A 24,281-nucleotide genomic window follows, 5' to 3' on the forward strand; every position below is an offset into this window, starting at 1 on the left:
TGATGAATGGTGCGCTCTTTGATGCAACATCCTGCCTGGGAAGCACTCGAAGATAAAAGTTTATAGTCGGGACAGGAACCGATTCGACATCTCAAAAGCAGGTAGGTGTATCACAACTGAAAAAGGAAACATCAGCAAAATAAATGGAACAGGACAAATCAGAGAAACGCGGAAAGAAAGTCGAGTATGTAGTCATACCATCACTCACTCGATCACTATACTTCCATCCCTTTTAATAGTTTCACCTAAACAGTGGATGCCAGTAAGCCTTCGTAAAAACGTGTGTATTATACATGTGTATATATATATATATATATATATATATACATACTGTATATATATATAATATATATATATATATATATATATATATATATATATATTATATATATATATATAATACACATACATACTACATGACCAAAAGTATGCGGACACCCACTTCTAATTAGTGGACTCAGCTGTTTCAGCCACACCTATTGCCGACAGGTATATATAATCAAGCACACAGCCATGCAATCTCCATAGACAAACATTGGCAGGAGAATGGGCCGAACTGAACATCTCAGTGACTTTCAACGTGGCACCGTCATAGGATGCCAATTTTCCACCAAAATTTCTGCCCTGCTAGAGCTGCCCTGGTCAACTGTAAGTGATGTTATTGTGAAGTGGAAACGTCTAGAAGCAACAACAGCTCAGCCGCGAAGTGGTAGGCTACACAAGCTCACATAACGGGACCGCCGAGTGCTGAAGCTCATAGCGCGTAAAAATAGTCTGTCCTCGGTGGCAACACACACTACCGAGTTCCAAACTGCCTCTGGAAGCACGTCAGCACAACAACTGTTTGTTGGGAGCTTCATGAAATGGGTTTCCATGGCCGAGCAGCCGCACACATGCCTAAGATCACCATGCGCAATGCCAAGCGTAGGGTGGAGTGGTGTAAATCTCGCCGCCATTGGACTCTGGAGCAGTGGAAATGCGTTCTCTGGAGTGATGAATCACGCTTCACCATCTGGCAGTCTGACGGACAGGTCTGGGTTTGGCGGATGCCAGGAGAACGCCACCTGCCTGAATGCATACTGCCAACTGTAAAGTTTGGTGGAGGAGGAATAATAGTCTGGGGCTGTTTTCCATGGTTTGGGCTAAGCCCCTTAGTTCCAGTGAAGGGAATCTTAACACCACAGCATCCAATGATATTCTAGATGATTGTGTGCTTCCAACTTTGTGGCAACAATTTGGGGAAGTCCCTTTCCTGTTTCAGCATGACAATGCCCCCATGCACAAAGCTAGGTCCATACAAAAATGGTTTGTCCAGATCGGTGTGGAAGAACTTGACTGGCCTGCACAGAGCCCTGACCTCAACCCCATTGAACACCTTTGGGATTAATTGGAACGCCGACTGCGAGCCAGGCCTACCAGCCCAACATCAGTGCCCGACCTCAGTAATGCTCTTGTGACTGAATGGAAGCAAATCCCCGCAGCAATGTTCCAACATCTATGGAAAGCCTTCCCAGACAAATGGAGGCTGTTATAGCAGCAAAGGCAGGACCAACTCCATATTAATGCCCATGATTTTGGAATGAGATGTTTGCGTGTCCACATACTTTTGATCATGCAGTGTGTGTGTATATATATATATATATATATATATATATATATATATATATATATATATATATATATATATATATATATGTATATATATATATATATATATATATATGTATATATATATATATATATATATATATATATATATATATATATATATATATATATATATGTACACGAGGGGCAGTCAAAAATAACCTTAAAATATTTTTCACAACTTGTTTCTTGCATGTATGTGTTTGACAACTGTGTTCTTTTTCAACATAATCTCCATTGCGTTCAATGCATTTTTTCCAGCGCTTTACTTAGGCCTGGATTCCTCGAGAAAAAAATATATTTTGGCTGCTTGTGTAGCCATTCGTGCACCGCCTCTGACCTCTTTGTCGGATTGGAAAGTGGTTCCACCAAGCGCCTCTTTAAGTGGCCCAAAGATGTGGTCATCTGAAGGGGCGAGATCTGGTGAGTAGGGTGGATGAGGAAGACACTCAAAATGCAGGTCCTGGACTGTTGCATCTGTAGCGAAGGCGGTATGGGGCTGAGCATTGTCCTGCTGAAGCAAAACATTGGTAGTGAGTAGTCCATGACATTTTGATCTGATTGCTGGTTTCATATGATTTTTAAGGAGGTTGCAGTATGATGCACTGGTGACTGCGGTCCCTCTGGGCATGTAATGCTCTACAAGTGGGCCTCGGGTATCCCAGAAGAGCGTCAGCATCACTTTTCCAGCGGACAGCTGTGTGCGGAATTTTTTGGCTTCGTTGAAGTTGAATGGCACCATTCTTTGCTTGCCCTCTTCGTTTCTGGCTGAAAGTAGTGGACCCAGCTTTCATCCCCAGTCACTACGCGCTGTAAGAAAGCGTTGTTTTCTGTTTTGTAACGTCGCAGAAGTTCTTCACATGCGTCCACTCACCGTTCTTTCAGTTTGGGTGTGAGTTGTCTCGGCACCCAGCTTGCAGACACTTTGTAGAACCCCAGTACAATGTGAATGATATGGCGTGCTGAACCATGGCTATTGTTCAATTTGAACCATGGCTAACCACTTCATCCAGCATAATGCGACGGTTTTCCCGTAGTGCGGGTTCAACTCCTGTAACCATTTCTGGTGTGTCGGCTGTGCGAGGCCGGCCCGAGCGAGCAGTGTCTGCCACACTGGACACTCCACTTTTAAAATTCTTGTCCCAGTCGTACACCTGTTGCAGTGATAACCATGCGTCACCATATTGCATCTTCATTCTGCAATGGATTTCACTGGGATTCACACCCTCAATTCCCAAGAAACGGATGACAGAACGTTTCTCCTCCCTGGTGCATGCTTCTGAGTGAGCCACCATCTTGGAACTACTCTACTGACGTCATACGCTCAATGTTGCCAGATCGAAAACAGGCAAAACATGACTCTTACCCAAAGATATAACATATGTCATCTACAACTACACACATTACATTCTCGAATTTATATCGCCATTTAAAGGTTACTTATTGACTGGCGCTCATGTGTATATATACATACGGTATACAGTATTGTCCTGTCCGTGGCCGATGAAGACCGGCCTCAGACAAATCGCCGAAATGAACTTTAACTCCGAGGCGTATTTCAAACTTGACGGGATTATCTTTCCGCACACGCGGGAAGGTTCGAAGTCTTACCTGATCGGACGGCCGACACTGGGTTAATCCGAACCCACAAAGAAACTAAACAAGACAAGAAATTGAAAATCAACAACTAATGATTTAATGAAAAGAATGCAAGCACAATAGAAATATTGAGGGAAAAACTAATAGTAATAGGTGAAGGTGAGGGACCCTCCATCGGACTCAATTACAGACACAGGGAGAAATAAAGAAAATAAAATGATTTGGTAATTGGCCGACACTCAGCTTTGCAGTTCAACTGAGGGCTTGCCGACATTCGTCGCCTCCAAACCACCGTGCAGGAAGCGCACAAAATGGCACGGAGTCGCGCTCCTCGACATCCCAAAGTGAGGTACTTCTCGCGATGCCGACTGCGCCAAACCTCTCTTGTTCAGTTTCCACAAGCGCACACGAGCCAAAGATGCGCCATCGCCCACGAACAAGCCAGAACAAGCCAGAACAAAGAGAAAATGTGACCACCTCCAACAAACGCCAGGACAAAAAGAAGGAATGCGACCGCCCCCAACAACCACCAGCACAAAGAGATGAGAGACCAAAAGGCACGCAGCCGTTCTCTTTGAGAGCCAGCACAAAAGGGACAAAGATGGCGAGACGGCATCTTTTTCCTCTCACAGCTCTCGAATGTTGGACCACTCACGTCACACTCTGTCCAATCACCGAGCGCTACTCAATCATCACTTCATGGCTCCCTAACCAGTCACAAAGGCTGGGGCGTGGCCTCCTCCTTACGAGTCGTTTGGGGGCGGAGTCTAATCTCCGTTCGGGAATGTTCAGATGGCGTCGTTCCCTTGCTGATCGGCAAATGCTGTTTCTGCCGGACCAGACGGCGTTGTGAGTGCATGCGTCTCATTCCTTTGCTATCGTTGTTTTACTGAGCCCTCAATTTCCTGGCTAGCCGAATGTAATAAAACCGAAGGGAAGACCACAGGAGGCAAATTACACACTGGGGAATTAATCTTTAAGCCCTAGATTCCTAGAATTAATTAGCACAAATCCACGCCCCTTATGGCGACATGCAAATGCTCTTACCTGGACAGACGGCCTACTTACGTACATCGAGATGGCTTTGAGGCATACGGAACATTCCAATCTACACAATTCTAACTTTCCTAAGGTATTTCTTTGTTTACCCCCACAAACGTAACAGTATTTTCAAGAGAAATCTTGTTCGACAGTTTGTTCTACTCCCGCGGACCCGTCTCACCCTACATCGAACAAGAATAAGCAAGAGAAGAAACTAACAGGAAAATAACAAAGAGTGGGATGGGGGGGGGGGGGTAGGTAACCTACATAGTAACCTGCAGAGGGTTGGGTTTGGGGTAGGAGCAATGGTTGGAGAAAACATTGTGGGTAAAGTGATTGATGGCATGATGTTTTAGTGGACCACAAAATATTAATAATAGACATTAACAAATCTAAGGAATGACAGCAAAGTCATCACTGATACAGCTTTGAACTGCAGCATGCTGATTACCTTCGGAATCCTCGAGGAGGCTGACCTTGACACTTGACATTCAAATTTTCAAGGTGTAGCTGAGCAGGAAGCCCAAGGTCATGACCCAGTACAGAGGAACACGGTGGTCATTTTACATTTGACTCCAAAAGGAAATTTGGCCAGGGTACGAGGACATGTATGTCCTACTCATTCCAAGAATAATGTGGGTTCTGAAGCACAACCATCATGCCATACCATCTGGATTTGATGAGTGGTGCCCAATGTGGTTTGTACATAGAACAGGAAGGCAATCACTTTCTATCTCGTCATGCTGACTTGAATACCCTATTTTCAGGAAAGGAAAAATGGTCATTCTCAGTTACAGTGGGAAGCTAAAATCTTACACAATAAAATGCTTGAGAAAACTAGAACGGAACTCGGAGCGCGTACCTCCGCCTGGCTGAACACTGAACAGTTTGAATTTTGTATCCCAATGATAGGCCGGAGTTGCATCCAGATCTTCACCAAAATCTAATCAATTTGTCCTTGTTACATGCCCAACCTGACCACCAAATTTCGTCTGAATCCGTCCACAACTTTGTGAGATATTCTCCTTACAGACAGACAAGCAGGGGTGAAAACATAACCTCCGTCCACCTTTGGTCCACCTTCGGTGGAGGAGGTAATAAATTACAGAAAATATTTTCTTCATTTTTACATTAGAACAAGAATGAGCTCACTGTCATCACAACCTGCGACAAAATCCGTTAACGGGCCGATTGGACACCTCTCATCCATGCCAGCCTCTGCCACAGTTATATCAGAATGACCTGATTCATCACACACTCATGGATTGTATAACCCCAATATGGGGCCGTTCAAAAATTAAGTAACACTATTTTTTAGGGTGCCGCATACTGTGCGTGCTGACAGGCATAATTAAACTTTACTTTGTTTACAAATTTTACAAATGAAACTATAATTTGTATTTGAGATTGATTCTATTTTTTGGGATACCTAATCGTGAGCAATACTCATCCAAAACAAAACCAATGGAAATCTGACACAACAAACCCAGGCAGTACATAATCAGGAGAGACCTTCAGGCCTGATGTCTTTCCACATTCCACAATTTCCTATAAGAAAACAAAGATGGCGGCCATATTATTTCGGTTGAGTGCCATGGCAATGGTGGGTCGAGTCAAGCGGCAAATGTGGGTGGGATCTGACAGCTGTCTGAAAACGAGTGCACATTTCAAAAATCAATCCCCAACAAGAACCACAACAACAACAACAACAACAACAACAATCACCATGCAGAGCTCTTGTCAACGCACCACACATCACAGGTAAAAATGCCCACTTCCTAATACCAGACACTATGCTTATTTGTATATTGCCTCCTGTCCTTCTAATTCATCCATTTTTTTCATTTCATGGTATACTGTATTTCAAACATTCAACACTTGAAACAAATTAACATCGTTATAAGAACAAGATATATCTGCCAATAAAGTACATAGTAGTTAAAAACTGAATTGTGGACATTTTTGCAAGCACTGCTCAAGGCATAAACAACCAAACATTTTACATAGATCTGGGCGGAACTCAATTTATTTCATTCAAGATTCTAACAAAATAACAATTGCGCTATTCTTAAACCTGCTTGTTCTACATAAGATCTGGGAGATTTTGAGTGAATTTCAAAGAGCTATTGTGCTATTGTGGATTTGGCTCTGCATTGTTACGGTGCCCCAGTGGGTCCGGTTGCCTGGTCCAAATCCGGCAAGTCACGTAGCGACCGTGACCATGTCCACCCCCCACCGCAGAGATTCCTGGTCAGATCCCGTGCCCAATGTCGTGTTACCGTGCCGATTGGAATCTCTGTGTTGGCGAGTGATGTGCCGAGCGTACACAGGACAGATCTTACAATCTGGCCGAGAAAGTGTCAGCGTGGTTCCGAACTCTTAGATCTTTGGACCCCACCAATCTCTATCTCAAACGGATTTCTGCCAGATGGCACCGTCATGAGCCGTCAGATGGCACCGTCATGAGCCGTCAGATGGCACCGTCATGAGCCGTCAGATGGCACCGTCATGAGCAAGCAGGATGGGCCAAGACCAAGTTAATTCAATAATTATATTTGTGTGGTGTAAAAGAACAAGAGCACGTATATATACAGGAAAAAGCGATCGCAATTATAATGAAACTAATAATCCCAATGATTAACCTTCAATCCAAATACACACGCCACGGGACAGATCATCGACGGAACAAGTGCTTAAATATCTAATCCTTAAGGCCTCGGATACACAAGACTAAAGACTGGAGGGCATGCGACAAGGACAGCAGGGTTCACTATGCTCAAACCCAATTGGAGTGATGGCGGAAATGTCCAGCCCACGGATCGCAAGGTGGAGGAGAGGAGTCACAGACTTGTGTGGCAGGCATGGTGTGAACAAGCCAACTGAGGGGTGAGGGGGGAGCGGTTGTCACCGCATATCTCCTTGGCATCTCATCACTTCTGCCCGCTGTGTGCACCTTTATCTGCGCCGTGTGCACACTTCACCCCTCCCCACTCACTTGCTATTGGCTGGCAGTCCTGGTGGAACCGGGTTATCTTCTTGGAAATAATGAAAACTTCAAAATTGATCACGTGGTGGTTTACATCACAAAAACTGTACAGTTTGGTCCAGCAAGGCCAAATATGATTACAGTATGTCCCAAAAACGATTTTCAGCTGTATCGTGTGCCCCAAGAAACGTATCACTTTGTGAAAATACTACCACTTCAAATTGCCCAACGAAGGTGGGCCCACATGGGCACATACCGCCATGCTAGTATCTATAATTGGGCAACCACTGTCTGAACTCAATAAAAGAAAATTACCGTTTGTTTCGCAAATTTCTGTCAAATTTCCAGTCTGTGCTGGTTCAGAGTTTGTAACCTGCAGCCATGCTGGGCCTGATCATGATGCTGATAAGAAAGACCCAAGATTATTCTTAGGACTCTTTTCTGAATTCTCTCCAACTCGTTTGTCTGAGACTCGGCTAAGCAAACATTCCAGACTGGAACAGTATTCTGAATGTGTAAGTTCCACTTCAAATCCATTGAAGTAATAACCCCCAGGATTTTAAGATGTCGAACTTTCTCAAATGGTTCTGCTTGCAAACTGTGGTATCTGGGGTGGGTTTTTCAGAAAAGTGAACTAACGTCCATGAATGTCATCATACATGTATAATAATCCGACTGGATTGTGCAGAGGTATAGACTGGATCAGTTACCTTTTGAGCTATCTAGTCTGAGTTCGATTTCCGACACAACTGTAAACTGTCACATCAGGGGGCTTCACAGGCGGGTCGCCGCATCACAACGCACACCGTCCCTTGGATGAACATTGCCCATAAGCTAGTAGACCTGGACATTAAAGATATGACGGTCTTTCGTGAAGAGTGTGTGAGTTACCATAAACACCCTGGACAAACTCCAAATCCTTGTCCTGACTATGGCTGGCAAGGCAAAGGCAAACCACCCAGTGTAATCCTTGCCATGGGGCTGTCTTGAGCCCACATTCAGGCAGAACAACCAAATGTATGTTCAGTTACCAAGCAACTTGCTAGCGCTTGCCAAGCCGGCCGTTCCTTATAGACAGTTTTGAATGGAGCGCTTGCTTGAGTGCTTAAGCCGCTTGGCGAGCGCTCGACAAGGAACTTGGTAACTGATCAGTGATCACACTCCCGCTTTCCCCCACGTGGGTCAGGGGCACAGCCGCACAAAGGTACTGTATTTACTATTTTAAGGCGGTCTTTACTTTATTTAAATACATCAGTGTAAATTGCAGCAGTAAATTCGACATGGCCGTCATCCAAACCGCATAAATAACCATCTTCATCTCCATGGTAATAACTGGTATCGCATACATATCGAGTGTTAAATCCGATTTTTATATTAACGTTCAAGTAAACGGTAAAAGACACTAATCTAAGCGGGAACTACTTAAGTAATAAAAAATTTATAGTAATAAAAAATAAAATGATGAAATTTACCGAAAGATCACAATTAAAGCATCATAGGTGTAGGTTAAAGTTGTCTGGAACTATTTTCGCATTTATCACCAATGAATCCAAACACTGCTGAACGTCCCACGCGCGAAGACAACAGAAGCTCCCACACCACACGTGCTGGACAAGCACAGAGCACTTCCGGTATACGCGGAGACCACGCCCTTCTCCCGCCGGCCGCCGCCAGTAAGGGATGTATATGAGGAGATTTCAGATCGACTAGAACCTGTTTCGGGCATCCCCATTTATTTATTTTTTAAACGACTGTTTCCATTGCGTTAAATATTGCTCATAATGTGGGAGTTTGTGTTTTATTATTGTTGTAATAATAATAGTTATGTAATGACAAGTATTTCCCTGTTTTCATAATCTATTGATGAGGTACGCCAATAAGACGATGTTTTGACCACGCCTCTCGCATACGTTGCAAATATAGCTCCTCCCTACCTCCACTCCTCATCACTTTTCCTGCTTCCTGGCTTCATGCCATTCGTCAACTCTTTCACTCCCCTATATAGTCGGCCCCCTTTCTCCCTAAAATTTTCCTTCATTTTCTTCATCCTTTTCTCAATCTTAGTTTTTCTCATGAAGTTCACCCACGTTGGTTTGCTCATAGTCATATTAAACAGATCAAAATCAACAATGTGGTGAGGAGTTGATCACCAAAATCAACAATGTGGTGAGGAGTTGATCACCAAAATCAACAATGTGGTGAGGAGTTGATCACCAAAATCAACAATGTGGTGAGGAGTTGATCACCAAAATCAATGTGGTGAGGAGTTGATCACCAAAATCAACAATGTGTTGAGGAGTTGATGACCAAAATCAACAATGTGTTGAGGTGTTGATCACCAAAATCAACAATGTGTTGAGGAGGTGATCACCAAAATCAACAATGTGTTGAGGAGGTGATCACCAAAATCAACAATGTGTTGAGGAGTTAATCACCAAAATCAACAATGTGGTGAGGAGTTGATCACCAAAATCAACAACGTGGTGAGTTGCTCACCAAAATCAGCACCGTGGTGAGGAGTTGATCGCCAAAATCAACAATGTGGTGAGGAGCTGATCACCAAAATCAACACAGTGGTGAAGAGTTGATCACCAAAATCAGCACCGTGGTGAGGAGTTGATCGCCAAAATCAACAATGTGGTGAGGAGTTGATCACCAAAATCAACAACGTGGTGAGTTGCTCACCAAAATCAGCACCGTGGTGAGGAGTTGATCGCCAAAATCAACAATGTGGTGAGGAGCTGATCACCAAAATCAACACAGTGGTGAAGAGTTGATCACCAAAATCAACAATGTGTTTAGGAGTTGATCACCAAAATCAACAACGCGGTGAGTTGATCACCAAAATCAACAATGTGGTGAGGAGTTGATCACCAAAATCAACAACGTGGTGAGTTGATCACCAAAATCAGCACCGTGGTGAGGAGTTGATCGCCAAAATAAACAATGGGTTGAGGAGTTGATCACCAAACTCAACAATGTGGTGAGGAGTTGATCACCAAAATCAACAATTTGTTGAGGAGTTGATCACCAAAATTAACAATGTGTTGAGGAGTTGATCACCAAAATCAACAATGTGTTGAGGAGTTGATCACCAAAATCAACAATGTGTGGAGGAGTTGATCACCAAAATCAACAATGTGTTGAGGAGCTGATCACCAAAATGAACAATGTGTTGAGGAGTTAATCACCAAAATCAACAATTTGGTGAGGAGTTGATCAGGAAAATCAACGCGGTGAGTTGATCAACAAAATCAGCACCGTGGTGAGGAGTTGATCGCCAAAATCAACAACGTGTTGAGGAGTTGATCACCAAAATCAACAATGTTGTGAGGAGTTGATCACCAAAATCAACAATGTGGTGAGGAGTTGATCACCAAAATTAACAATGTGTTGAGGAGTTGATCACCAAATTCAACAATGTGTGGAGGAGTTGATCGCCAAAATCAACAATGTGTTGAGGAGTTGATCACCAAAATCAACAATGTGGTGAGGAGTTGATCACCAAAATCAACAATGTGGTGAGGAGTTGATCACCAAAATCAACACCGTGGTGAGGAGGTGCTGATCACCAAAATCAACAATGTGTGGAGGAGTTGATCACCAAAATCAACACCATGATGAGGAGGTGCTGATCACCAAAATCAACAATGTGTGGAGGAGTTGATCACCAAAATCAACAATGTGTGGAGGAGTTGATCACCAAAATCAACAATGTGTTGAGGAGTTGATCACCAAAATCAACAATGTGTTGAGGTGTTGATCACCAAAATCAACACCGTGGTGAGGAGGTGCTTATCACCAAAATCAATAATGTGTTGAGTTGATCACCAAAATCAACACCATGATAAGGAGGTGCTGATCACCAAAATCAACAATGTGTTGAGTTGATCACCAAAATCAACACCGCGGTGAGGAGGTGCTGATCACCAAAATCAACAATGCATAACCTACACAACTAGATAATATTCATAGAATACTTACCCTGCGAGGTCAACTTGGTGTGAGCCAGCTTTTCTGTTTTTGAAGGGTTTTTTTTTTCTTTGATCCAATATGGCTTCCAGACCACGTGAGCAATGACATCATATATTAATAGCCGGCGAAGCCGGTGTTGTCAATAAACGAGTACGTATTATGTTGAAAACCTGATGATGCCTTGGCTCGAGAATCCGAAGCGCAGTGGGCGCAGCCATCTTGCGGAGGCGGAAGTATGCATCACAAATTTTAAACGTTCATTAGGAGTTTCTTTCACCCGTCGTCGTTTGATTCACAATCTTATGCACCTCCGATGTATTAATAAAATAATTTAAGACCAACATCGGCCCGCACGGGCCTGGTTATCTTCAACAAAACGCATCACCAAACACCGGACCCAATGAGAGTCGAGCATTTGCAAAAATATTTCTAAAATGAAAGCGCTCAATGGTGGGTGCCATCGACCGGATGCGGAAGTTTGCATAAAACAATTGCGAAAAAGTTCAATAGGAGTTTGTTTCACCCGTCGTTCTTTGATTCACAATCTAATGATACCTCTCATTAGTAATTAAAATACGTTAAGACCAACCTTGTTATCTTCAACGAAAATCGTCATCAAACACCAGAACCAATGAGATTCGAGCATTTGGAAAAATATTTTTTTTAAAGCTTATTACGCGTTTCGGACGGTGAAAACGGCGTAAAATATTCTAACATTGACGAAGATTTATTTTTTAGAAATCTCGCGGCCGTATGGGATAGTTTTTCACGGCCAGAAATACGGTATAAGCAGTTTACATATTTAGTTTAGAAATACGGATAGTTTTTCATGGCCGGAAATATCCGAAGTTGAGACGGAATTCACCGAATTAATCACTGCAAGCTAACTTCTTCTGGTGGACGAAGCCGCCATGCCCAGAGAGTCAGAGAACCAGCCCTGGCGCCTGACAGCGACTGAAGTTAGAAGACTACACACTTACTGTGAAAACGTATGTTAAGCCCAGTTAAAAATAGGCCTTAAGCTAGCACATCGTATAGTTACTTCCTTCAGCTTCTTGTGACATTTATTGTATGCAGGTATTGCCATTGGGGAGGACTGTCTGCTCTTCTCTTTTACCAAGTCTTACCAGGTACGGTACCTACTACACCTACCTACTACCAACTACCTACCTACCTACTACCAACTACCTACCTACCTACTACCAACTACCTAACCTACTGATGCCATGGTGATGGGTAAAATAGTGGCAAGAGGCTTTGGCTTCGCCGGCTCATTGCGGCTTTGCAGTCGGTACTAGTAGCCGGCGAAGCCAGTGTTGTCAATAAACGAGTACGTATTATGTTGAAAACCTGATTATGCCTTGGCTCGAGAATCCGAAGCGCAGTGGGCGCAGCCATCTTGCAGAGGTGGAAGTATGCATAACAAATTTAAAACGTTCATTAGGAGTTTCTTTCACCCGTCGTCGTTTGATTCACAATCTTATGCACCTCCGATGTATTAATAAAATAATTTAAGACCAACATCGGCCCGCACGGGCCTGGTTATCTTCAACAAAACGCGTCACCAAACACCGGACCCAATGAGAGTCGAGCATTTGCAAAAATATTTCTAAAATGAAATCACTCACTGGATGGAGTGCTGGAGACAGCCATCGACCGGATGCGGAAGTTTGCATAAAACAATTGCGAAAAAGTTCAATAGGAGTTTGTTTCACCCGTCGTTCTTTGATTCATAATCTAATGAAACCTCTCATTAGTAATTAAAATACGTTAAGACCAACCTCGTTATCTTCAACGAAAATCGTCATCAAAGACCAAAACCAATGAGATTCGAGCATTTGAAAAAATATTTTTTTACAAGCTTATTACGCGTTTCGGACGGTGAAAACGGCGTCAAATATTCTCACATTGACGAAAAAGTATTTTTTAGAAATCTCGTGGCCGTCGGAGAACCGAATCAGCCAATCAGTGCCCTCGACACAGGACATCTTACCAGCGCCCTCGACACGTCTGCGACGCCGGGAACGAGGTTGGTGCAAAACAACCGAATCACGCGTAAGCATATACTGCTCGAAATAGTTCTCATCATATGCTCAAATTTTCTAAGCTAAATCGTCATTGCTTTGGGCACTGTTGTCTGTTACGGAGAAAGAACAAGAACCGAAATGAAAGGAAAAATGGTACAACCTCCACCAGTGCTATCATCACTGAAACATGATTCGACAACAGTCCGTGGTAACTTGAGAGAGGTTTTTACGTTGCACCAAGTAAAGCCATCGGATGTGACACCATTGTCTTCTTTTTGGGAATATGCTGCAGTAGATGTCCCTGGTGATGGGTCATGTTTTTTTGAGGATTGTCTGCTCTTCTCTTTTACCAAGTCTTACCAGGTACGGTACCTACTACACCTACCTACTACCAACTACCTAACCTACTGATGCCATAGTGATGGGTAAAAATAGTGGCAAGAGGCTTTGGCTTCGCCGGCTCATTGCGGCTTTGCAGTCGGTACTAGTAGCCGGCGAAGCCGGTGTTGTCAATAAACGAGTACGTATTATGTTGAAAACCTGATTATGCCTTGGCTCGAGAATCCTAAGCGCAGTGGACGCAGCCATCTTGCGGATGCGGAAGTATGCATAACAAATTTAAAACGTTCATTAGGAGTTTCTTTCACCCGTCGTCGTTTGATTCACAATCTTATGCACCTCCGATGTATTAATAAAATAATTTAAGACCAACCTCGTTATCTTCAACGAAAATCGTCATCAAACACTAAAACCAATGAGATTCGAGCATTTGAAAAAATATTTTTTTACAAGCTTATTACGCGTTTCGGACGGTGAAAACGGCGTCAAATATTCTAACATTGACGAAGAATTATTTTTTAGAAATCTCGTGGCCGTCGGAGAACCGAATCAGCCAATCAGCGCCCTCGATACAGGACATCTTACCAGCGCCCTCGACACGTCTGCGACGCCGGGAACGAGGTTGGTGCAAAACAACCGAATCACGTGTAAGCATATGCTGCTCGAAATAGTTCTCATCATATACTCAAATTTCCTAAGCTAAATCGTCATTGCTTTGGGCACTGTTGTCTGTTACGGAGAAAGAACAAGAACCGAAATGAAAGGAAAAATGGTACAACCTCCACCAGTGCTATCATCACTGAAACATGATTCGACAACAGTCCGTGGTAACTTGAGAGAGGTTTTTACGTTGCACCAAGTAAAGCCATCGGATGTGACACCATTGTCTTCTTTTTGGGAATATGCTGCAGTAGATGTCCCTGGTGATGGGTCATGTTTTTTTTAGGACTGTCTGCTCTTCTCTTTTACCAAGTCTTACCAGGTACGGTACCTACTACACCTACCTACTACCAACTACCTAACCTACTGATGCCATAGTGATGGGTAAAATAGTGGCAAGAGGCTTTGGCTTCGCCGGCTCATTGCGGCTTTGCAGTCGGTACTAGTAGCCGGCGAAGCCGGTGTTGTGAATGAACGCATACGTATTATGTTGAAAAGCCAGATGTTGCTGGATCCTTTGAGAATTTTGACGCTTCGACGCACCAAATCACACCACGGAGGCCGCCATCTTGCGGATGCGGAAGTATGCATAAGCAATTGCGAAAACGTTCAATAGGAGTTTGTGTCACCCGTCTTTTTTTGATTCACAATCTTATGTTGAAAAGCCAGATTTTGCTGGATCCTTTGAGAATTTCGAAGCTTTGACGCACCAAATCGCTCCATGGAGGCCGCCATCTTGCGGATGCGGAAGTATGCATAAACCATTGCGCAAAAGTTCAATAGGAGTTTGTTTCACCCGTCTTTTTTTGATTCACAATCTTATGTTGAAAAGCCAGATTTTGCTGGATCCTTTGAGAATTTCGAAGCTTTGACGCACCAAATCACTCCATGGAGGCCGCCATCTTGCGGATGCGGAAGTATGCATAAACAATTGCAAAAATTTTCAATAGGAGTTTGTTTCACCAGTCTGTTTTTGATTCACAATCTTATGTTGAACAGCCAGATTTTGCTGGATCCTTTGAGAATTTCGAAGCTTTGACGCACCAAATCGTTCCATGGGGGCCGCCATCTTGGGTATGCGGAAGTATGCATAAAAAATTGCGAAAAAGTTCAATAGGCGCCCGTGGAACTACATAACTTCCGGTTAGTGCACCCTTCGCGACAACAGTCGCGACTCTGGGGCATTTTCGAAATTTTTCTCTTCTTTAGTGGTAGACCTAAAAAGCCGAATTAGGCTTGAATCCCATGCTCAGTAGGTTTGTCTGATTTATGATGTTGTCCTGCACCTACCGGTATAAGCGGTTTAATACATAAAGAAAGAAAGCTTGGTTTGATTAACGACAGTAACACATTGCCGTTGAAACGGCGCTATCGTCTGACCTGTTGGCACTGATCTTACTGCAAGCTCACTTCTTCTGGTGGAGGAAGCCGCAGTGCCCGGAGAGAACCAGCCCTGACAGCGACTGAAGTTAGAAGAACTCACACATACTGTGAAAACGTATGTTAAGCCCAGTTAAAATTTCTTAAAATAGGCCCTAAGCTAGCACATCGTATAGTTCCTTCCTCAAGCTTCTTGTGACATTTATTGTATGTGGGCATTGGGGAGGGCTGTCTGCTCTTCTCTTTTACCAAGTCTTACCAGGTAGGGCAAAGGGGGGCATTAAGCTCCAGGGGGCATTAGGCTCCACTACATTGTAAATGCATTATATTTACCTTCAAGATTTACAATATAGTGGAGCCTAATGCCCCCTGGAGCTTAGTGCCCCCCTTTGCCCAACCTACTACACCTACCTACTACCAACGACCTAACCTACTTATGCCATAGTGATGGGTAAAATAGTGGCAAGAGGCTTTGGCTTTGCCGGCTCATTGCGGCTTTGCAGTAGGGTACTAGTAGAGAGCTTCGTAAGCGAACCTCTATGGCAATTGCATGTATATGTAAATGCATTCAAAATTGTATGTGTAAATACATTCAAAAGTTCACTTTCATTTCAAATTTCACAAAAAAAAAATTCTACATTTTTCCCCATTCCCTTGGGACCAAAATTTCATGTTGTCATTTCAAATGTCCCTTCCATGATCCGCCATCTTGTCCCTTCCATGATCCGCCATCTTGTCCCTTCCATGATCCGCCATCTTGCTCACGTGATCTTGCTTTGGTCTGGCGTGACCAATAAATTATTTTCACCTGGTGATTAAAATCAATAAATTACAATACAGTACTGTACAGAACGGATTTTGAATTCGAAACCGCTCATCATTTACGCCAGCTACACCGAATTCTTTTTTCCACCAGCTACACCGGCTTCTTTTTTCCACCAGCTACACCGACTTCTTTTTTCCACCAGCTACACCGGCTTCAGTTTTCCACCAGCTTCACCGACTTCTTTTTTCCACCAGCTACACCGACTTCAGTTTTCTGCCAGCTATACCGACTTCATTTAAGCCAGGTACACCGATTTCAGTTTTCCACCAGCTACACCTGTTTCGGTTTTCCGCCAGCTACACCGAATTCAGCTACACCTCGGCCTACAGATGTTTGCGAGGGCTACGTACTCGATCGACTGACCATTGTCGACGAAGCTCTCACTCTACGCAATGCGTATTCATATTATTTTCTAATATAATTGTTGTGTCGATCACGCTCAAACCTCAAACTCAGATTATGATTAAGCGTTGTACCTGTTGAATTCTGTCATATGAAATTATAACGTCATTGTTGACATCACTTACTCCCCCTGCGGAGGTCTTTACAATGAGCCACGTTTCAATTTTTTCCATGGAGCAGTATTGGAGATATTGAGATGCAATTTGTTTCGGTTTTTTCCCCCAAGATGGCGCCTGTACCACGTGACTTGACGTCATAATTATCATTAAACTTCTCTACAGGAGGCGCTCCTATGGTCAAAATTTCGTGTCCATCGGACTAACAGTTGCAGAGAACAAATTTTTTTGTCATACTCATCAGATTAAGAGTTGTACTTATCAAATTATGACGTCATAATGAAGGCACTAATGATATAATCATTAACATATCTTATTTCTCATGGAGAGTACTTGAAAATGAACCTTACATTTTTTTCCATTAAGCGGTTTCAAAGCTATGGAGGTGCAACATCTTTACAATATGGCGTCCTACCACGTGGCCTATGACGTCATAATTATGAATAAAAAATTATTCAGGCGAAGGCACTCCTATGGAAAAATTTCGTGTCAATCGGACCAACAGTTGTCGAGAAAATGAATGTAGAAATGCAGACACACCACACGTACGCAACAGGTACGCACACCGAATGCTTAACCCCGCTTCTCGCTTCGTGAGCGCAGGGTAAAAATCTGCCAGATGTGCAGACTATATGTGTTGTTCAATAACACAAATGGTCTTCAACTTGTACCCTACTGCGGGGAAACTTGAACCTTTGTTCACGAGAGAAATTCATCGGTTGGATTTGTTTTAAATATTCTTACTATATCGTCTTCTTTAAATGATTGTAATTCACCTGTCATCTATATAATTATAAAATTGAAATCTTGCGTGTTTGTGTGTAACATTCGATCGGTCCGGGGGCGTGGCTTACCCCTTTGAGAGAGTAGTAATATCCACCATTTTATTAACTCGCATAGCTTTGAGGCCTGTTTTGTAGGCCCGTGGTGTCTTGCTCTCTCTCCCAGCTTTATTTCAAATCAAATTCGATATATCGTTTCATTTTTCACAGTCGCTAACATAGTTTTAGACTCGGTTGAAAAAAAACGGGAAGAAAATCGCGCCACGTTGATATACGAAAATACACCGCCTAAAATAACAGGCATTACAGTATATATCAGGGGTCAGGAACCTTTTTGACTGGGAGAGCCATAAAAGCCAAATATTTCTAAATATATTTCATTGAGAGCCATATAGTATTTTTAACGTATAATAAATTAAATATGTCTTACTTTTAATGCGACTTCTGGTGCTGCATGGTTTTGCTGATGGCCTTGTAGTCTGGTTCATACGTGGTGAGGTTGAGCTTCATGCAGGCGTTGAGGCTTCCATCAGTTAAACGTGAGCGTAGGTTGGTCTTAATGTTCCAACCTTAATAGCAAACTAGTTGGCTATCTGATAAAATTGATTTCTTCACCTTTACAATGACGCGGACATGCTCGCGAGCCATTGGTTCCCGACCCGACCCACGGGTGACCCGTGACCCGTGAAATTTATCTTCAAAACTGATTTCTGTTTACTTTAAAATGACACAGTATTATTAAGAAATATCACAAGTATTTTAAAATCAGTTCCAAACTGATTTTTTTTTTTTTTTTTTTTCAACTCAAAATTGTCTGGGAGCCATATGCCGTCACCGGAAGAGCCATATATGGCTCGCGAGCCATAGGTTCCCGACTGCTGGTATATATCTTCGTTATTTCATTCAACATTATTACCCGGAAGTAAAATATGTTTCAGGAAATTACCGAGAGATATTTCTTCGATTTTTAAAATTATTTATATGCGCATACACTTTAAATAGGTTTATTTGAAATCTTTAATTTTCACAATGTAATTTATTTGTCATTTGATGATCGGCAAAAATATGTTTCAGGAAATTACCGAGAGATATTTCTTCGATTTTTTTTATTATTACCGCTTCCATCTGATTTCATTTTTATCGATGGTTTTAGACTCGGTAAAAGAAATAATTGAGAACATTCACGCACACACGGGAAATTGCAGAGATATATTTTAAAAATCGCGCCACGTTGATATACGAAAATACACCGCCTAAAATAACAGGCATACAGTATATATCTTCGTCATTTCATTCAACATTATTACCCGGAAGTAAAATATGTTTCAGGAAATTACCGAGAGATATTTCTTCGATTTTTTAAATTATTTATATGCGCATACACTTTAAATAGGTTTATTTGAAATCTTTAATTTTCACAATGTAATTTATTTGTCATTTGATGATCGGCAAAAATATGTTTCAGGAAATTACCGAGAGATATTTATTCGATTTTTTTTATTATTACCGCTTCCATCTGATTTCATTTTTATCGATGGTTTTAGACTCGGTAAAAGAAATAATTGAGAACATTCACGCACACACGGGAAATGGCAGAGATATATTAAAAAAATCGCGCCACGTTGATATACGAAAATACACCGCCTAAAATAACAGGCATACAGTATATATCTTCGTTATTTCATTCAACATTATTACACGGAAGTAAAATGTTTCAGGAAATTACCGAGAGATATTTCTTCGATTTTTTTTATTATTTATATGCGCATACACTTTAAATAGGTTTATTTGAAATCTTTAATTTTCACAATGTAATTTATTTGTCATTTGATGATCGGCAAAACGATAGCACAAAAACAATACTATTTGCAGGAAGAATGTCGTATCAACCCTCCGACGGCGCTATGGACGCGGACAACGAATCACACCTCACGTCTATGGACGCGAATAGCAACATTCCTTCAAGTTCTCGTGCGGAAGCAGTATCTCCGAGGGGTGCTGAAACAGACGATGGGAGATCACGATGTCTTCAGCAGCAACGAGAAAGCCAAAGGAAGAGACGACATGCTGAAACGCCTGAGCAAAGGTCACAGCGCCTTCAGCTGCAAAGACAAAGGGCAAGGATGAGAAGGAGTGCTGAGACGGAGGAGGTGAGAGCGCAGCGTCTTCAGGAGGAACGAGAGAGAGTCAGCTTGCGAAGGGATGCGGAATCTGCAGAGGAGACGTCACAGCGCCATCAAGAGCAGCAAGAAAGAGATCGTATGAGGAGAGATGCGGAATCTGCAGAGGAGACGGCACAGCGTCTTCAGGAGCAGCGAGAAAGAGATAGGATAAGGGAAGTTCTTGAGACAAGGCAGAGAAACGCGCAGAATGCAAGAAATTTCACTTCTGCTGACGTCGGTGCGATGGACAAGATTTGTCCACATTGTAGAGCGCTTCTTTTCCAAGGTGAAACAGCTCATTTTTGCTGCACGAATGGAAAGGTGTCCTTGGGAAATCTGGGACCTTTACCCCATCAATTACACAATCTGTTTGCCGGTGATGGACCCACAGCGAACGAATTCCGCAGGAACATCAGACAATACAACTGTCTATTTCAAATGACATCATTTGGAGGAAGCCAAGTTTCTCCTCGGCATGGTGCATGGAGCCCATCGGTCATAATTCAGGGTCAAATACATCACCGTATCGGTTCCTTCTTGCCAAATGCGGATGAACAACCGAAATTCCTCCAAATTTATTTCTTAGATCCACATGACAGCGTACAGTTGAGGATGCGGATACTCACCAATGCTGGTATTCACCGTGATGTAGTTGGAGCATTAGAGACCGTGCTGAGACAAGTGAATCCTTACGTTCACTCGTTCCGCATGGCACGCGAGGAAATAGGCAATTTGCCAGAGGCGTTCGTTCTTATTGATCCCAACAGGAGACCAGCTGGTGAACATGAGAGGAGGTTCAATGGTCAAATCGCTGATGAAGTGGGTGTCGTTGTGAAGAATACTGTCGATCCTCAAGCTACAGCGCGTCACATTGTATTGAAAGCAAGAGGAGGAGCGCTGCAAAGTATTTCTGAGTTGCACCGTTCTTACGACGCACTCCAGTATGTTCTCTTCTTCCCATTCGGATGATGACGGATGGCAGCCCGAAATGAACATGACCAATGGCAGGAGATTGACTGCCATGAAATACTACTCCTACCGAATAATGAACCACGAGGATGAGTTCAACTACCTCCTCAGAGGGGGGCGTCTGTTCCAGCAGTATCTTGTTGATATGGCAGCCAAAATGGAAGGCACAAGATTGGCGTTTATAAGACTGAACCAGGCATCGCTGAGGTCTGCTACATACAGTGGCTTCACTGATGCTCTCAATGACAATGACGATTTGTCCAACATCGGACGCCGCGTACTACTGTCATCGACATTTGTAGGGGGGCCGAGGTATATGATGGAGCGATGTCAAGATGCCATGATGTACGTAAGAAAATATGGTAACGCGACCTACTTCATCACTATGACGTGTAATCCAAAGTGGCCTGAAATCTCCAATAACCTGTTTCCTCACCAAAGTGAGAACGACAGACCGGATCTCATTGCGAGAGTGTTCGAGTTGAAGAAAACGGTGTTCATTAAATACCTCACTGGATCAGAAGGCTTCTTCGGGAACTGTATCGCTCACGTTGTGTGTGTGGAGTACCAAAAGCGAGGTCTCCCTCACATACACTGCTGTGGCTCGATGAAGCTTCAAAGCCGAGACCACAAGACTATGATCGATTTGTACAAGCTGAAATACCAGATCCCGATGAAGATCCAGAGGGACACAGACTGGTGTTGAAGCACATGATCCATGGTCCATATTGTTCCACAGCAACTGGATGCTGGAAGAATGGAGCATGCAGACACAGATACCCGCGGTCATATGCTCCGTACACACGGTGCGGAGACGATTCGTACCCCATATATAGAAGAAGATCCCCAGAAATGGGAGGATTTGAAGGGCACCAAGAAGGGAGGCAACGACGACCTGTTACAAATCAGTGGGTTGTTCCCCATAATCTCTATCTCCTGAAAACGTTTGATTGCCACATCAACGTTGAAATATGCTGCTCTATAAAGTCGATCAAGTATGTTATTAAGTATGCCATGAAAGGTAGCGATCAAGCTACGTATGCACTGCGCACAAACGACGAGATAACGGAGTACTTGACGGGTAGATACATTGGACCTTCAGAGGCTGTTGCCTCCATTCTTGGATTCTCAGTCCATGACAGGAAGCCGGCCGTTATCCGTTTAGGAGTACATCTGCCAAATGAACAACAGGTATTTTTTGCTGGGAACGTTCGTGAACAAAGAAATAATCCCAATATGGCCAAAACCACGTTGACAGAGTTTATGGATCTTTGCAGACGTGACCATTTCGCTAAGACACTGTTGTACGTGGATGTTCCGAGATTCTATACATGGACCAAGAAGAGATGGCAACGAAGAAAACAGGGCAGACCGGTGGAGGGCAACCCTGGAATGTTTGAGGATGACATATTGGGACGAGTTTACACTGTTTCGCCGCGTACTGGTGACCTGTACTATTTCCGACTACTCCTCCACCACGTGAGAGGGCCGACTTCGTTCGAAGTCCTGAGAACGTGTGATAATGTCATTCTACCCACATTCAAAGACGCTTGCAGAGAAATGGGTTTGCTGCAAGGAGACGCTGTCTGGCGCGAGACTCTGGAGGATGCTGAGAAGACACGCCTTCCCAGACCCATGAGGGATTTGTTCGTTGTGCTCCTCACACAAAGTGAAGTCGACAATCCATTGGATCTATGGGAACGTTTCAAGGACGCTATGGCTGAAGATTATCTTCTAGCTCATCGACGATCTGCAAATGATCCCAATATTGCCATCAACGAGCGCCATCATGACTTGGCTCTATCGTATTTGCAGCAGAAACTGCAATTGTTGAACAGAACTGTTGCACATTTTCACTTGCCGACTCCAACGACTGTTCTTCGTCATGAAGGGATTGCCAACATTCACCTACTGAGAGAACTCCAATACGACACGGAGGAACAACAGCGAATCGTAGACGAAAGGCAGCTTCTGCTCAATGATGAGCAGAGAGTTGTCTATGACTTTGCGTGCGGTTGCATCCGCATGAATCAGTCATCAATGATTTTCATTGACGCGCCTGGAGGCACAGGGAAGACGTTTCTTATTAACCTGATTCTCTCTAAAGTGAGAGCGAGTGGAGAAGTTGCCCTTGCGGTGGCCTCATCTGGCATAGCTGCTACCCTCATGCCTGGTGGAAAAACAGCGCACTCAAGGTTCCAAATCCCTCTGACACCGAGGGAAGATGGCGTATGCAACATCGATAAAAATTCCACTATCGCAGACCTCTTTCGAAGTACAAAACTCATCGTGTGGGATGAGTGTCCTATGATCAGGAGAGAGAGTTTCGAGGCTGTGGATCGCACGTTGCGTGATGTATGTGACAAAGACGAGCCTTTTGGAGGGATCTTGACGATATGCTGTGGTGATTTCCGTCAACTTCTGCCCGTGGTGAAAAGAGGGTGTGATGCTGACGTTGAGAATGCGTGCATAAAGAAGTCCTACTTATGGCAGAACTTTGGAATGTTTCACTTGAGAACTAATATGCAACTGACCGACGGAAGTGGGCAGTTTTCAAGATTTTTGCTCGACATCGGCGAGGATAGAATCGAGAAAAATGCGGATGATGAGATAGATTTGCCAGAGGATATACTGCTGACAGCGAGTGGGCTCGATGAGTGCATCGATACCATATATCCATCATTCGCCAATCCGATGGAGGTTTTTTCAGCAAGGTCTATATTAGTGCCCCTCAACGATATGATGCGAAACATCAATTCAAGATGCATCACAAGGTTCCCTGGTGCTAGCAAGGAGTATGCTGCGTTCAACAGTGTGACTGAGGGTACTGATGCGATGCACTTCCCAACGGAATTCCTAGATTCCGTTGAAGTCTCGGGATTGCCGCCGCACAACCTCGAGCTCAAAAAAGGATCCCCTATCATTTTGATGCGGAACTTGGACCCTCCGAAACTTTGCAACGGGACGCGCATGATTGTTGAGGACATGCTTCGAAATATTATAGTTGCGAGGATCATAAGTTCAACGTTTGAAGGCGAAACTGTAATGCTCCCTCGGATCCGACTAAATCTGTCGGAAGCTGAGGATATCCCTTTGCAGCGCTGCCAGTTCCCCATACAATCCTGCTTCGCAATGACGATCCATAAGGCGCAAGGGCAAACTATGGAGAATGTGCTGGTCTACCTGGAGAAACCGGTCTTCCAGCATGGTCAGCTGTATGTGGCGCTCAGTCGAGGGAAGAGGAAAGAGAACGTGTGAGTTTATGTAAATGGAGGATCGTCGACAAAGAACATCGTCATCAGAAGTGTCCTCTGACAACAAAATCGTGGTAGTCCACGGGTCGCGTGTTTTTTCTAAAAAAAAAACAAAA

General features: G+C 43.5%; 1 protein-coding gene across 1 annotated transcript in view; it reads right to left on the reverse strand.

The window, feature by feature from the left end:
- The window catches only part of FGGY (FGGY carbohydrate kinase domain containing), a 55,825-nt gene extending 46,944 nt beyond the window's left edge, over window positions 1-8,881 (reverse strand). Inside the window, 1 exon segment of the mRNA XM_078771389.1 lies at window positions 8,815-8,881. The gene's annotated coding sequence lies outside the window, so the exon portion shown is untranslated.
- Window positions 8,882-24,281: the final 15,400 nt, after the last annotated feature.

This window comes from Myxine glutinosa, chromosome 1, assembly GCF_964187855.1.
Source record: "Myxine glutinosa chromosome 1, kmMyxGlut1.1, whole genome shotgun sequence".
NCBI lineage: Eukaryota > Metazoa > Chordata > Myxini > Myxiniformes > Myxinidae > Myxine > Myxine glutinosa.